We start from the raw sequence: 15,869 nt of genomic DNA, 5'->3' as shown, positions 1-15,869 counted from the left end.
TCGCGATTGTATATATATACATATTTTTTTTTCTGTGTTACATCAATTAAACAATGATAATAGGATTTAGGAGGATTAACCGAAAGAAAATTGAAATTTGAGGAAGAAGAAGAAAATAAGGATCGTGTTATACGGGTTATGTAAATTCGGATTCGGATATAAAATAGAAAAAGGGCATTAGCCCAGACGGTTTAGGGGGTGACGGGTATTCGAGAGGTCAGGGGTTCGAGTCCCTAATGGAGCATTTTTTTTACAACCCTCTTTATTAAAGGTAGCTCATATTTTGTTCCATTATCATTATCATCATCATCATTATTATTATTATTATTATTATTATTATTATTATTATTATTATTATTATTATTATTATTATTATTATTATTATTATTATTATTATTGTTGTTGTTATTATTATTATTATTATTATTATTATTATTATTATTATCATTATTATTATTATTTTGATTATCATTTATATTTTTATTATTGTTAATGCTATTACTAAGATTATTGTTATGGTTATTGATATTATTCTTGTTATTAGTATTATAACATTTATTAGTATTATTATCATAATTATAAGTATTGAAACCATTATTTTTTTTTATTAGAGATAAGTTCATTTTTTTCGTTACTATCATTAAACAACTCAATATTTTCATCATTATTGTTATCACTATGTATTATCATTAAGTATTAGGTATTATTATTAAGACTATTATTTTCATTATCTTAGTTAGTAAACTTTACATTTTTATTAAAAACTACTGTTATTAATATTATTATAAGTATTATTTTTATCATTAATATTATTATTATTAATATTAGAATTAGAATTATTAATAACATTACCATTTTGAAAACAATACATTATGTTATTATTTTTCACAAACATTATTATTTGTTTTATTAGTAATAACAAGTACTATCATTTTTACCATTACAAATATTAATTTAAGTATTATTACAATTACTAGTTTTGACAAACAAATGATATATATATATATATATATATATATATATATATATATATATATATATATATATATATATATATATATATATATATATATATATATATATATATATATATATGACAATATATTTAACTTACATAAACTAAACCATACCAATGCTTTTTATATACAAAACGAATACACTTAGTTAAATAATGAAAAAATATATATAAGTTAATAATATAAAAGTTAAATCACTAATAGTAAATACATATATATTTGTTCGATTACAATTATGAATATTAATATAAATATGAATAATATAGGTTCGTGAATCCGAGGCCAACCCTATACTTGTTCAATGTCGTCATATGTATTTTTACTACAAAATACATTATGGTGAGTTTCATTTGCTCCCTTTTTAATTGCTTTTGCAATATATATTTTTGGGCTGAGAATACATGCGCTGTTTTATAAATGTTTTACGAAATAGACACAAGTACTAAAACTAATTCTATGTGGGTTTATACCAGAAATATACCCTTAGCTTGGTAACATTAAACTACTTGTCTATGTACGGTAGGCGCGAATCCTAAAGATAGATCTATTGGGCCTGACAAACCCCATCCTGACTATGGGATGCTTTAGTACTTCGAGGTTATTTTAAATACACCTGATCTGGTGTACTTCAGAGGGTAAAACATGAACATTAAGGCTTGTTACCGGGTGCCTACAACTTATAGAATACTTTTATACACTTGCGAGTGTACATATATTTATAAATGGAAATCTTGTGGTCTATTAATATATTGAAATGATTGTTATGATAAACCTATGAACTCATCAACCTTTTGGTTGACACTTTAAAGCATGTTTATTCTCAGGTATGAAAGAAAACTTCCGCTGTGCATTTGCTCATTTTAAAGACATTATTTGGAATCGATCATCGCAATGGAATCAGCTGTTGAAGACTTCGTCCAGATGGATTAGGACGGGTCCTTTCAGTTGGTATCAGAGCGATGGTGTTAGTGAACCAGGTCTTGCATTAGTGTGTCTAACTGATAGTCGTTAGGATGCATTAGTAAGTCTGAACTTCGACCGTGTATGCATGTCAAAAGTTTTGCTTATCATTTTTGTCGAAAATCATCTGTTTATCATCCTTAGAAAAATTACCTGCTTATCATTCTTAGTCTAGACACATCTTACTGCAATGATAGCATGAATAGTGTATAGACAAAATTCGTATCTTAGCGTATCTGCTAATTCATATCTTAGCATATCTGTTACTGTAGACTTTGCCTGACAACTTCTGTAGATTCCTACGTAACTTATGGAATTTTAGTATTATATATGCATATGTAAATTATGTATTGTAGGGTACTAATCTACATCCTATAATCTAATTCTTATCGAAAATCCTTCATCTGATTGTACGAGATGAATCCCTCAACCAGTTCAAGTTCCTCGAATTCCGACAGCTATTCCGATATGGAAACACACTTGAGCTTCAAAAGCAGTATAACTGGAATGGATCAACAAAATCAGTCATCACCAATTCGGGATGAATTGGCGATGGGTTCGTAGTCGACTAAACCAACAGAGACAAGAAGGAAGCGATCCTTTCCTTTCCACCAACCGAATTTACCTCTTGGCGATGAACCTGAAACACTTACCGGCGAACCTGTTTGTAATACTATTTTCTCTCTCATTTCCCGAATATCTCATCAAGATTATATTCTATCTAAAATTATAAACCTTATTCATTCACTCGTTCCAACCGACAATCACCCCGGAATAATAGAAGAAGTCAACAAACTTCGCGCTCAAAAAATAAATTTGGAGAATATGGTGCAAAATGTACCAGCTTCAGCAATATCACCGGCACCAACAGTACCATCAGTAACAGCACCAGTACCATCAACAATCCATGCCTCAACATCTCATTCTGTACCTCGAGTATAATCATCGTTCTACGTATCGTTCTACATCGATTATCTTCGTTCTTCATGACGATTAAGTAATCTCTAAATGTTTTAGAGATTATGTATTCTAGTTCTAACGGTAAACCAAATGAGTTTAATATCATATTAACTCAATGAATCCATGATTACATCTGAAGAAAATATATATGTATATATGTTTTCATAAAGATTGTAATTAAAAAAAAATTTCGTACAAAGTGTTAATTGTGAAAATATTTTAACGGGTAGGTAATACCCGAGGAATATTTAGATTTCACATTAATAAGTTACAATGTACATTCTTCGAAGCAGATTCAACAGTCGTTTACTATCCTACTTACATCCACCGATATACAAATCCGTTCACCACAGAATAACCATATTCATCCAATTTCATATTTGGATTTGGATTTATCAGAATCCAACAAGTGGCATAATGAAGAAAACATTTGACAAAATAAAATTTGTTAGAAACAAACAAATTAACTATGAGGAATTTTGTTAAGAATCCACGCTAACTGTTCCTAGCTAACTGATTACATTTTATTTATCGCAATTTAATTATCGCAATTTTATTTATCGTCATTTAATTTCTGTTATTTACTTTACGCATTTAATTTATCGTTATTTAATTTCTGTTATTTATTTTACACACTTTAAATATCGGGACACGTATACAAGGTTTTGACATATCATATCGACGCATCTATATATATTATCTGGAATCACCATAGACACTCTATATGCAGTAATGATCGAGTTCTCTATACAGGGTTGAGGTTGATTCTCAAATAATATATATACTTTGAGTTGTGATCGAGTCTGAGACATGTACACGGGTCACGATATTTATTAATTAATTCGAATACTATATATTAAACTATATATAAATTATTGGACTGTTAACTGTGGACTATCGACTGTAGACTAATAACATTGGACAATTAAAATGAATTAAGATATTGATTATAACATATGAAACTAAACATTTATTCAAGTTTGCCACTTGATTTCATCTTAAAACCTCAATTGTATCTTGACGATTACAATCCGCGTTCAAACCTTTCATGATTCTTGAAAACATCTCAATCGAAAGAATGAACCAACCACACTCCACCTATGAAAAAAGAGATTGATGCATATAGTTATGCACCTAAAAATACTCGAAACCTGTGTAAACGTTTAACACGTGTCTGTACTAGCTCCTTTAGCATTGTTATTACCATTTCAGCTCTTTTCAAAAATAGCCAGTTTTGTCACAGCTTCAGCAAGTCAACTTCGACTTTTCATCCGGATTGGTCTTATTATAACCTTGATATATAAATTTGCCTTTCGTCATCGTTACAGGGGAACCGTTTATATCCCACCACATTAATAGTAAACTTACCAACAACTTCGTTGATCTTTGACTTTTTGAAAAGTTATTATATTCATTGAAACCCTATCATCTATTCATCTGCATCTGATAACAAGAATTACCATACCAAATACCGGGAATTAGCAATCAGTATTTTGAATCTCGTAATATCTCTACATAAACAGTTAAATGTATACATGTAATATTTATCTCTTGGAATTAAGATTTTCCATTCTGAAATTCTGAAAAGCACCTAGTCTGCGAATTACTACTCGGAATGTTGGAAAAGCTCAGAAAAGTTGGAACTGGAAAACGGATTGAGCTAACCACGAAGGAGACCAAGGACAAATACAAGGACCATACCCTATATTCAAAGAATCCAGGTAATTCTGGATCTGATGAAATCTTTAGAGAATATCTTGCTCCGAAGTCATGTTAAAACCTTGCGGAAAATTTTACTTCATCAACCTTCGAACTTAGAAACTCCAAAATATCATCATAAATATCTTCGATATTTCTGAGGATATTTTCATATATATTCTTATCCGAAATTATCTACCCCTTCGTGCTTTCTGTATTCTATTATATTGGAAACTTCTGTAAAATCTAAGTATAAATTATGAATGAATTGTGGAGAAGTGTTGAGAACTGATGCATGAGTTAGTATAATATAATGCGCTTGGCCAACGTGATTATATTACAGTAAGTCATGCTGAATTTCTAATGAAACGTGATGATGATTCACAGATCATAACGTCATCATGTGCCATGTTACATAACTCTTTCATTCTACTTAACCTCTGAACATATCAAGAAGATATATTCTTGATAAGTTCCATCCTCAGGGATTCTGGTAATTTGACAAATCAAATCGTGCTAATACGTTCCTTCCTGCTTAGAACATTATAATCATTCGAAACTCTATATCTACGAATTCTGGATCATTATTCGCTTGACATAAAGTCGGGAAGAGAAAACAAAAGTATGAAACTCCATAATATAATGGGGAATATAAGGCTCGGTAACAACACATAAATTACAAACCGTGTATATCAATGTTTATCGTAACATAAAGACACGAGAGAATTAAAAACATTATAACCCCAAGGGCGAAGTAGAAGAAAACAGATTCCTCCGGCGGAAATTGGAAAAGGAGAATGATTGTTGCGATAGTAAGGATAAAAACAAGAATCAGAACTGGATTAAGCATTTTCATAATCTTTTGAATTTAGGAATTGAGTATAGAAGTGGTGAAAACTAATGGAGCGGAAAAGGTAAATTTATACTGGAAATATCAGACGTAGTAATCAGGACAGATCATCGCATTTAATTAAAGAGATCATAATTTCCTTAAATCTCGAAGAATCAGATCTTATAGATTTCTAAGATTTTCTTTTAAATCCCTTGAATTCCGAAATTCAACAGTGACTATGTCAAAAGTTAAGACGTACCTTAATTTCTAAATTCAAACGTGACTACGTCAAAAGCTAAGGAAAATCTTTATTTTCTCATTTCACTCTTTCGTGATAGCTTTATTCGTACCTTTCACATAATCGAATCGTCGTATCTATATTAATCAATATTGATACAACTCTATCTATCAACTCATACTCGTCATGAACACATTTTTATTGTTAGCCATGACCACCTCACTCAAATTTCGGGACGAAATTTCTTTAACGGGTAGGTACTGTGACGACCCGAGAATTTCCGACCAAATTTAAACTTTATCTTTATATTTTCCGACATGATAAGCAAAGTATGTAATATTGAAATCTTATAAAATTTGAACTGTGTTCATGCATACATTTAATCTTTGAATTATTTATATGGATTTAGTGAACCCTTGACTATTCCCGACGATTCACGAACACTTGTTGTAAATAAATAAGTATATATATATATATATATATATATATATATATATATATATATATATATATATATAAGGATAAATGTAAGTATTGGAAATAATAAAATATTATTGAATCATTGGAATTAGGTATGTAAAATAAAATACGAAATAAATAAGTATAATGAAATTGTATATATATATATATATATATATATATATATATATATATATATATATATATATATATATATATATATATATATATAAATTGTTATAGTATTATTATAATTAATATTATCATTTTTATTATTATAAATTTCATAGTTATTATCATTAATAATAATAATAATATTATTATTATTATTATTATTATTTATAATAGTAATGGTATTATTATTCATTGTGATATTTATTAGTGAACAAGATTAATTGAAATATAAATACAAATTTATGCAGATATTATAAAAACAGATATTCATGTATATATATATATATGCAGGTAATTCGTAAATGCTGTTAACTATAGATATTAGATATTAAGATTAATAACATTATATAAATATAGATATATAAATAAATACGGGTATATGCATATATATTTATATAAAAAAAATAGTTAAATACGTATTTAGAAATCATAGGATCCAAGAATCAATTTCACATACTGTATATGATGTTGTTTATTGTCTTTGAATCTGGTCACATATAGAAATCGAATCACAATAAGAACAAATTCAGTTAGATGTTGTAATCAACTTTTGTATTTTATTTTTATTTTATATTTTTTTTTCCTGTTCTTCTTTTGTCTGAGTATTAAAAGTAGACACACTTATTCCATAAAATCGATCACAGCAAATAATTAAGGGAGGATTCGGTTTTCTTTCACCCTCAACATCAATTAACACTGCAGATACCTATTTCTATCTATCAAATTAAAACAGAAAAACTATATATGGCTAGAACACCTCTGTTCGTGACCTATATAATCAAAAGTTCGATTTTAAACGAATTTTCAAAATCTATAAATACAATCGTGTTAGGAATCCTTCCTTTAATCTTTCTGCAAAATCTCACTTTTCAATTCTTCATAACGAGTATAAATTTCGAAGTCAAAGGTAATTTCAAACAAAGTCAAACTATATGTTCATAGCAAAATTCGTAAATTTCTTGATGTTTACGATTAAATTAATGACTCCAAAAGTTTTTATGAGTAATTTAAAACTTAATTTATGTTATAAACTTTTTCCAAAATGCGATAAATCTCAAAAATCTAATTTTTTTTTATCTTAACAGCGACGATGCTGTGCTCTTTATTTTTATTTTTTTTATTATTTTTTTCATTCTTTTTATTATTCGTGATTGTATATATATACATATTTTTTTTCTGTGTTACATCAATTAAACAATGATAATAGGATTTAGGAGGATTAACCGAAAGAAAATTGAAATTTGAGGAAGAAGAAGAAAATAAGGATCGTGTTATACGGGTTATGTAAATTCGGATTCGGATATAAAATAGAAAAAGGGCATTAGCCCAGACGGTTTAGGGGGTGACGGGTATTCGAGAGGTCAGGGGTTCGAGTCCCTAATGGAGCATTTTTTTTACAACCCTCTTTATTAAAGGTAGCTCATATTTTGTTCCATTATCATTATCATCATCATCATCATCATCATTATTATTATTATTATTATTATTATTATTATTATTATTATTATTATTATTATTATTATTATTATTATTATTATTATTATTATTATTATTATTATTATTATTATTATTATTATTATTATTATTATTATTATTATTATTATTATTATTATTATTATTATTTTGATTATCATTTATATTATTATTATTGTTAATGCTATTACTAAGATTATTATTATGGTTATTGATATTATTCTTGTTATTAGTATTATAACATTTATTAGTATTATTATCATAATTATAAGTATTGAAACCATTATTTTTTTTATTAGAAATAAGTTCATTTTTTTCGTTACTATCATTAAAACAACTCAATATTTTCATCATTATTGTTATCACTATGTATTATCATTAAGTATTAGGTATTATTATTAAGACTATTATTTTCATTATCTTAGTTAGTAAACTTTACATTTTTATTAAAAACTACTGTTATTAATATTATTATAAGTATTATTTTTATCATTAATATTATTATTATTATTAATATTAGAATTAGAATTATTAATAACATTACCATTTTGAAAACAATACATTATGTTATTATTTTTCACAAACATTATTATTTTTTTATTAGTAATTACAAGTACTATCATTTTTACCATTACAAATATTAATTTAAGTATTATTACAATTACTAGTTTTGACAAACAAATGATATATATATATATATATATATATATATATATATATATATATATATATATATATATGAAAATATACTTAACTTACATAAACTAAACCATACCAATGCTTTTTATATACAAAATGAATACACTTAATTAAATAATGAAAAATATATATATAAGTTAATAATATAAAAGTTAAATCACTAATAATAAATACATATATATTTGTTCGATTACAATTATGAATATTAATATAAATATGAATAATATAGGTTCGTGAATTCGAGGCCAACCCTATACTTGTTCAATGTCGTCATATGTATTTTTACTACAAAATACATTATGGTGAGTTTCATTTGCTCCCTTTTTAATTGCTTTGCAATATACTTTTTTGGGCTGAGAATACATGCGCTGTTTTATAAATGTTTTACGAAATAGACACAAGTACTAAAACTAATTCTATGTGGGTTTAAACCAGAAATATACCCTTAGCTTGGTGACATTAAACTACTTGTCTATGTACGGTAGGCGCTAATCCTAAAGATAGATCTATTGGGCCTGACAAACCCCATCCTGACTATGGGATGCTTTAGTACTTCGAGGTTATTTTAAATACACCTAATCTGGTGTACTTCAGAGGGTAAAACATGAACATTAAGGCTTGTTACCGGGTGCCTACAACTTATAGAATACTTTTATACACTTGCGAGTGTACATATATTTATAAATGGAAATCTTGTGGTCTATTATTATATTGAAATGATTGTTATGATAAACCTATGAACTCACCAACCTTTTGGTTGACACTTTAAAGCATGTTTATTCTCAGGTATGAAAGAAACCTTCCGTTGTGCATTTGCTCATTTTAAAGACATTATTTGGAATCAATCATCTCAATGGAATCAGCTGTTGAAGACTTCGTCCAGATGGATTAGGACGGGTCCTTTCAAGTTTCTTTTGAAGTGCTAACATCTTTAAGATCTTTGTCTTCCGTAAAGACAACATCTCTGCTGATGACTACTTTGTGGGCTGTAGGGTCCCACAAATGATACCCCTTAACTCCATCAGCATACCCCAAGAACAAACACTTTCTGGACTTTGGATCCAACTTTGTCGTTTCTTGAGAATTGTACATTGCGTACACAGGACTTCCAAATACATGAAGATCAGAATAATCAACTAGTTTTCCAGTCCACATCTCCATCGGCGATTTCAACTCAATTGCAGTTGATGGTGATCGATTTATCACGTAACAGATAGTACTTACTGCTTCTGCCCAGAATGATTTCCCAAAGCTTGCAGTTGCCAACATTGCCCTTGTTCTATCTAATAAGGTTCTGTTCATTCGCTCTGCCACTCCATTTTGTTGAGGAGTGTATGCCGTCGTGAACTGCCTTTTGATACCTTCTTCTTTGCAGAACTTATCAAATTCATCACCAGTGTATTCTCCTCCATTATCAGTCCTTAAACACTTGATCTTTTTACCAGATTCAAGTTCAATCCGCGCTTTGTAAACTTTGAAAACTTCAAACACATCCGCCTTTCTCTTGATTGGGTACACCCAACATCTCCTAGTGTAATCATCAATAAATGATACGAAATACTTTGCTCCTCCTAGGGATTGAACTGGTGCTTGCCATACATCAGAGTGAACCAATTCTAGAATCAATTTACTTCTAGAATTTGATGTGTTAAACTTTAGGCGATGCTGCTTGCTGATTACACAATGCTCACAGAAAGGTAGCGATACCTTTGTAAGACCAGGAATAAGATTTCTTTCAACAAGAATCTTCATACCTTGCTCAGACATGTGTCCAAGCTTTTGATGCCTTGTCATAGTAACTTTATCACTTGAACTATTCGAAGCAACAGATGCTTCCGATTCCTGTACCGTCTCGCCTTTCAGGAAGTATAAATTAGCACCCACCTTTTCTCCTTTCATAAGTACAACCGCGCCTTTTTTGATTATCATGATCTTCTCATGTATCACCATCTTACAACCAAGATCATCCAATTGTCCTAAAGACAATAAGTTCTTCTTCAAACCCTCCACGTGTCGTACACCTTGAATAGTACGAACTGTACCATCGTGCATCTTCAGAATGATATCTCCAATTCCAATGATCTTTAGTTCATGATCATTGCAACTGTATACAGATCCTCCTAAGATACGTTCATATTGTTTGAACCATTCTCTTGTAGGGGTCATGTGAAAAGTAGCTCCCGAGTTAAATAACCAGACATCAACAAATGTCTTTCTGCCTTCATTTGCTACCACTGCCTCACTAACCAAAGCAGTCCCATCATCTGAAGTGCTTGCAATGTTTTCTTGAGGATTTGAGTTATTTAAACTCCGACAATCCTTCTTCAGATGACCTTTCTTGCCACAATTGTAGCATGTATAGGTCTTCTTCTTTTTAGACTTCGGTTTACCATGATTGTGACTTCCACTTGGGCCACGTTCCGTTGATCTCCCTCCTGACACCAATAAGGCCTCCACTTGTCGTGAACCGGCCTGTTTGTCCTCCTTGTTATTGCGCCGATTTTCTTCTTCTAGAATAGCAGCCGCAACTTCATCATAGACTAGATACTCCGAGAGAACATTATTTGTTAAGTTAATAATGAGTTGATCATACGAATCAGGTAGACTCTGAAGTAAAAGTTCAGCACGTTCTTTTGGCTCTATATTGCAGCTTAATGAAGCGAGTTGAGAAAATAGAGTATTCAAAGAATTAATGTGCTCATTAACTGAAGTAGATTCATTCATGCGTAGCGCATAAAGTTTCCTCTTAAGGAATATCTTGTTGTGGAGTGATTTGGTTTCGTACAATTTTACGAGGTGATCCCAAATCTCTTTCGCCGTCTTCTTTTCTTCAATGCTAGACAAAACGCCATCTGCTAGTGCCAGATGAAGATTTGCGATAGCCTGGCCGTCCATCTCTTCCCATTATTCATCAGTGACTTCAGCGGAACGTCCACTGATGGCCACCAAACACTTATCCTTTCTCAGGATAGCTTTCATCTTTAGTTTCCATAACGAGAAGTTACTCCCGTTGAACTTTTCAATTTCAAATTTCGTAGACATTGCTATAATTACAATCTTCTTTTCGACAATATTATTTTTCTTGAAATAACACCCAAGGACTTTTACCGAGTTAAAATAATCTTACTTATTTTCTGATGTGGACGATCCACTCCCGTAGCAACCACAGAGCATACGATAAGTAGATTAATACACACAAGATATTAGACCTTCGCTCTGATACCACTTGTTGAGAAAAGCGACACCGAATTATAGCAAACCGCTAGTGATAATTGAAATAACGACAATAAAGGAACACCAAGATTTAACGTGGAAAACCCCAATAGGGTAAAAACCACGGGCAAGGAAAGAAACGTTTCACTAATAAGAATAATAGGAATTACACTTCTATCTAATTACAAGGATAAACACTAATCTTTATATCTCTTGTAATTAGGAGATTACTCACAAACTCTCTAGTTATTCTTTAAGTACATGAAAGAAAGAAATGATTTTTAGGATGAGAAAAGAATGTGTTTTGGGATGAGAAATGAGCATGGTTAAGGCTCATATTTATACTACTAGAAATGTGGTAGGTGAATGTGTAAGGAAGTTTACCTAGTCAAATTTGTCTACACTGATTGTAGGCACCAACTTATTACCACAATATACATGTGGTGTTTGACCAAATGTATCAACCACCCACCTTTCACCATTAATATTTCAACAAATACTTGTAGTGTTTAAATTCCTATAATTTTTTTTTTTGGGAAAGGTTGACTTTTCTGAGTCAAACTGTGTAGGACCAGATTGAGCTTATTTGGTGTAATCAAATTATGATCAAATTAAATGTACAGGAACGTATTTGTATATGTACTGTATGTATGTATGTTTGTAATGATGATGAAGATCTGATGATAACGAATAGATACATAAATATGTTTATTGATTAGTAAATCATGTACAAGGTGTTATGTAATCAATCTACAAACTTAGATTGATTGCACGGCTATCTTGAATTCATAATTGTACGAATGATCATGGTTTATTAAGTTTATCGTTTTTTCCCCAAAATTAAAAAAAAAATGTATCATGTAGGTGTTCTTTAATTGGTATGTTTGTATCCACATATGATGTCGAAATCTTGCTTATAGACCCCTTTCAATCGAGTTGGTCACATTGGTAGCCCTATCAATCGATATCATCAAATAAGAAGCAGTGTGTATACTCCAATCAATATCGTCTCTTGTGAATAATTCAACTGACGAATATCAACTACGCTTTCAACCATGCCTCCCAATTTCAACCATTCATTCCAGTACACAACCCTTCCAAATTTCAAACCTTCATACCCCAACTCAACTCCATCAAACAACAAAATTTAAAGATCCATACCCAATAACAATCATCTTTTCTGAAAAAAATCTACGGTTTTCTTAGGTAGAATACCAAGGTTCACAACTCCTACAACAATCAACAATGTTCTTCATAAATTCTGTACAATTCAAGGCATCTCATGGAAGCAAGACCGATCGTTCGCTTTCGTCAAATTTGAAGACACAATTCAGGCCAGTAATGTTGTTTCAAAGATGAATGGAAAGACTATCTACGGAAGAGCTATCTTTGTAGGGTTTGCAAAAAAAATGAAATGAATATCAAGATAAATTTAAAAGAGTTTTCAGCTCACTTTAAACAAGAACCAAATATACCCTCCCCAAACATCAATCTTTCTGTCAATTAAGAATTATGTGAGAGGTTAGCCCTAACCGCCATTATCATTGACAAAGAACCAATCAAAGCTCTCAAATTATTCAAGTGGCTAAAAAGTCGGTACATAGCCATTAAATTGGTTTCTGCTTGGGGTTCATATGCTTATATCGTTCAATGTAGAGATGAACAAAGCTTTCAAAAAAGGACGATGGGCCCTACAATGAGACGACCTGTCAAGTACCCTTAACGGCTCCGTCACTTGGTCTCACAGCTTGATTATAACTTTAAATGAATTTAATAAATAACATTGTATTCTTTATTTAAAAATAATTTTCTATAAAGGAAACCTACCAAAATATGTAAGTTTAGAAAAAGCAACATAAGTACTTAACCAAAAGATGACCAAAACAAAGCCAACAAACACCCACGATTTAATATAATCAAAATAGAATGCAAGTTAATGTTTATCAAAAGCTGCCAACATGCATGCCGACTCTCTAAGCACAGCGGAAGCCAAATAATCAAGTACATGAGAAATCATGTAATGATACCGCAACCCGCATGCGCAATGCGTATGTATGCGGGCACTCGCTGGCATACGTATGTGTGTACTTTGAATGCAGTATGCAGCATGCAGATTTGTATCGAATGCCTTTGTTCCCGGTACGGCGGTTACTTGGTCCTCAAGTAAGTATCTTTTCCATAATTATATCCGTGATTTGGGGGAGTTGGTTATGGAAGAGATTACCATTATCTCGGATGGTTCTAGAATTAGGGTTTGCCTATATATACAAACCCTTATTGTCATTCTAACGATAGAACAGCATTACGTAACAATCATCCATTACACATCTTACGTAACCATCATCATCTCTCGTCTTCTCAAGGTTAATAGGTTAGTTCTTTATCGACTAGCACCTACAACCTTTATATGGGGCCTTCTGATCAACGAACGTTATCGAATGTGGACTTAATCACTTGGCCACCCCGCCGACATCATCATGTCAGCCAGGGTTATTCATGGTAGCCGGACCGGAGAGCCTTGTTCTAAGATCCTTAAACCCTCCCTTTTATGCATTGAACAGGCATATTAACCCTGTGGTAAAATATGCATGATCAAGTGGTGCTTTCATTGAGAGTCGAACTAATTCAAGACGTGTTTAATTGTTTTTTCTTTTAAAGTTTTGAATTATAAGGCTTATTATTCACAAAGTTGTTTGAATTTTTTCTTTAACAGTATCATGGCTTCCGGGAACTCATCGGAGCGTACTCAAACAGATAATCAAAGCACGCCGTCTGGTAATCAGCAGATGCAATCTATGACTACGGGGGCGGATACGCGCCATATCTTCCACCTGTATCCGGGGAGCCTTTTCAGAGGTATAAGCCGATATATCCAGATGGGATTACACCGCCAAGGACAAACTCACCAGTTACGACCACACGGTTGGATTTTTCCTCGGTGGATCCAAGGGTCATCTTGGTAGGCACTAGCGGTGAAACAGTAGGCCCGCATGTGGTATGCTGCGGACAGGTACCTATTTATAGTACCACGGTTTCAATCCCTCTGCAGACGTAGAGTGTTCAGCAGAATTCATCGTTTACACCGTTGCAACCATGGCAACCACCGCGTCCAATTTCGCAGTTTTTGACTCCTGCGGATGCGCATGCATTACTTAATAGCTGGGGGTTCGGTGTCATTCCAGATGCCAATTCTCATTGGACGCCGATAACCGCAGAACAGCAAAGCACTGCGCATACGGTTGGACTTATAACGGCATATCCTCAGGTCTCGCAGACATCTGTGCCACAGGTTTCGGTACCTTTTCAGCTACCCGTGTACTCTGCGTCGGCAAGCCTACCTTCTTTTCCAACGCATCAGCCTTGGTAATATCCGTAAATGCCGGGGTAACCTTGGCAAAATATTCAGGGGCAGGCAAATCTTGCAGGTCAATTTATACAGGCCGTACTTCCTGATATGGCTCACTTATTTTCACAGCCTGACTTTGTTCAAGACATGATGAAGCGTTTCTTTGCGGGATTGAAAGGGGACCCTGTTAAACCACCCTTTGAGCTACCAACCACTTTTGATAAGTTTCCTCTACATATAACTGCATATCCGTTTCCATCATCGCCAAAGATACCTCACACTTTGGGTACTTATAATGGTTTAAATGATCCGGATGACTTCCTGCAGCGTTTTGAAGGCGCAATGCGCACCCAAGGCTGGGTGGATCCGGTTGCATGTCAGATATTTCCCATGACGCTGCAGGGCTTTGGTCGCGAATGGTTTAATAAACTCCCATCAGGTAGCATATCCGGGTTCATGGATTTGCGGACGAAGTTCTTGCTGCAATATCAGAATCAGATGCCATGCAAACGCACTTGATAATGCTAAAAACGAACATATATTTCATAGCATTATTCCTCAAGAAAGACAAGCTTTTAGTTGCAATTGTTCTATTTAAAAGTGATATTCGTTTAAATAATAAAAGGTGAAGACAAAAGACAGATTCGACGAATTGAAGACGCAAACGACCAAAAAGCTCAAAAGTACAAAATACAATCAAAGAGGTTCCAATTATTGATAAGAAACGTCTCGAAATTACAAGAGTACAAGATTCAAAACGCAAAGTACAAGATATTAAATTGTACGCAAGGACGTTCGAAA

The sequence above is a fragment of the Rutidosis leptorrhynchoides genome, chromosome 1 (genome assembly GCF_046630445.1).
Source record: "Rutidosis leptorrhynchoides isolate AG116_Rl617_1_P2 chromosome 1, CSIRO_AGI_Rlap_v1, whole genome shotgun sequence".
Lineage (NCBI taxonomy): Eukaryota > Viridiplantae > Streptophyta > Magnoliopsida > Asterales > Asteraceae > Rutidosis > Rutidosis leptorrhynchoides.
Note: the sequence above shows the minus strand (reverse complement) of the source record.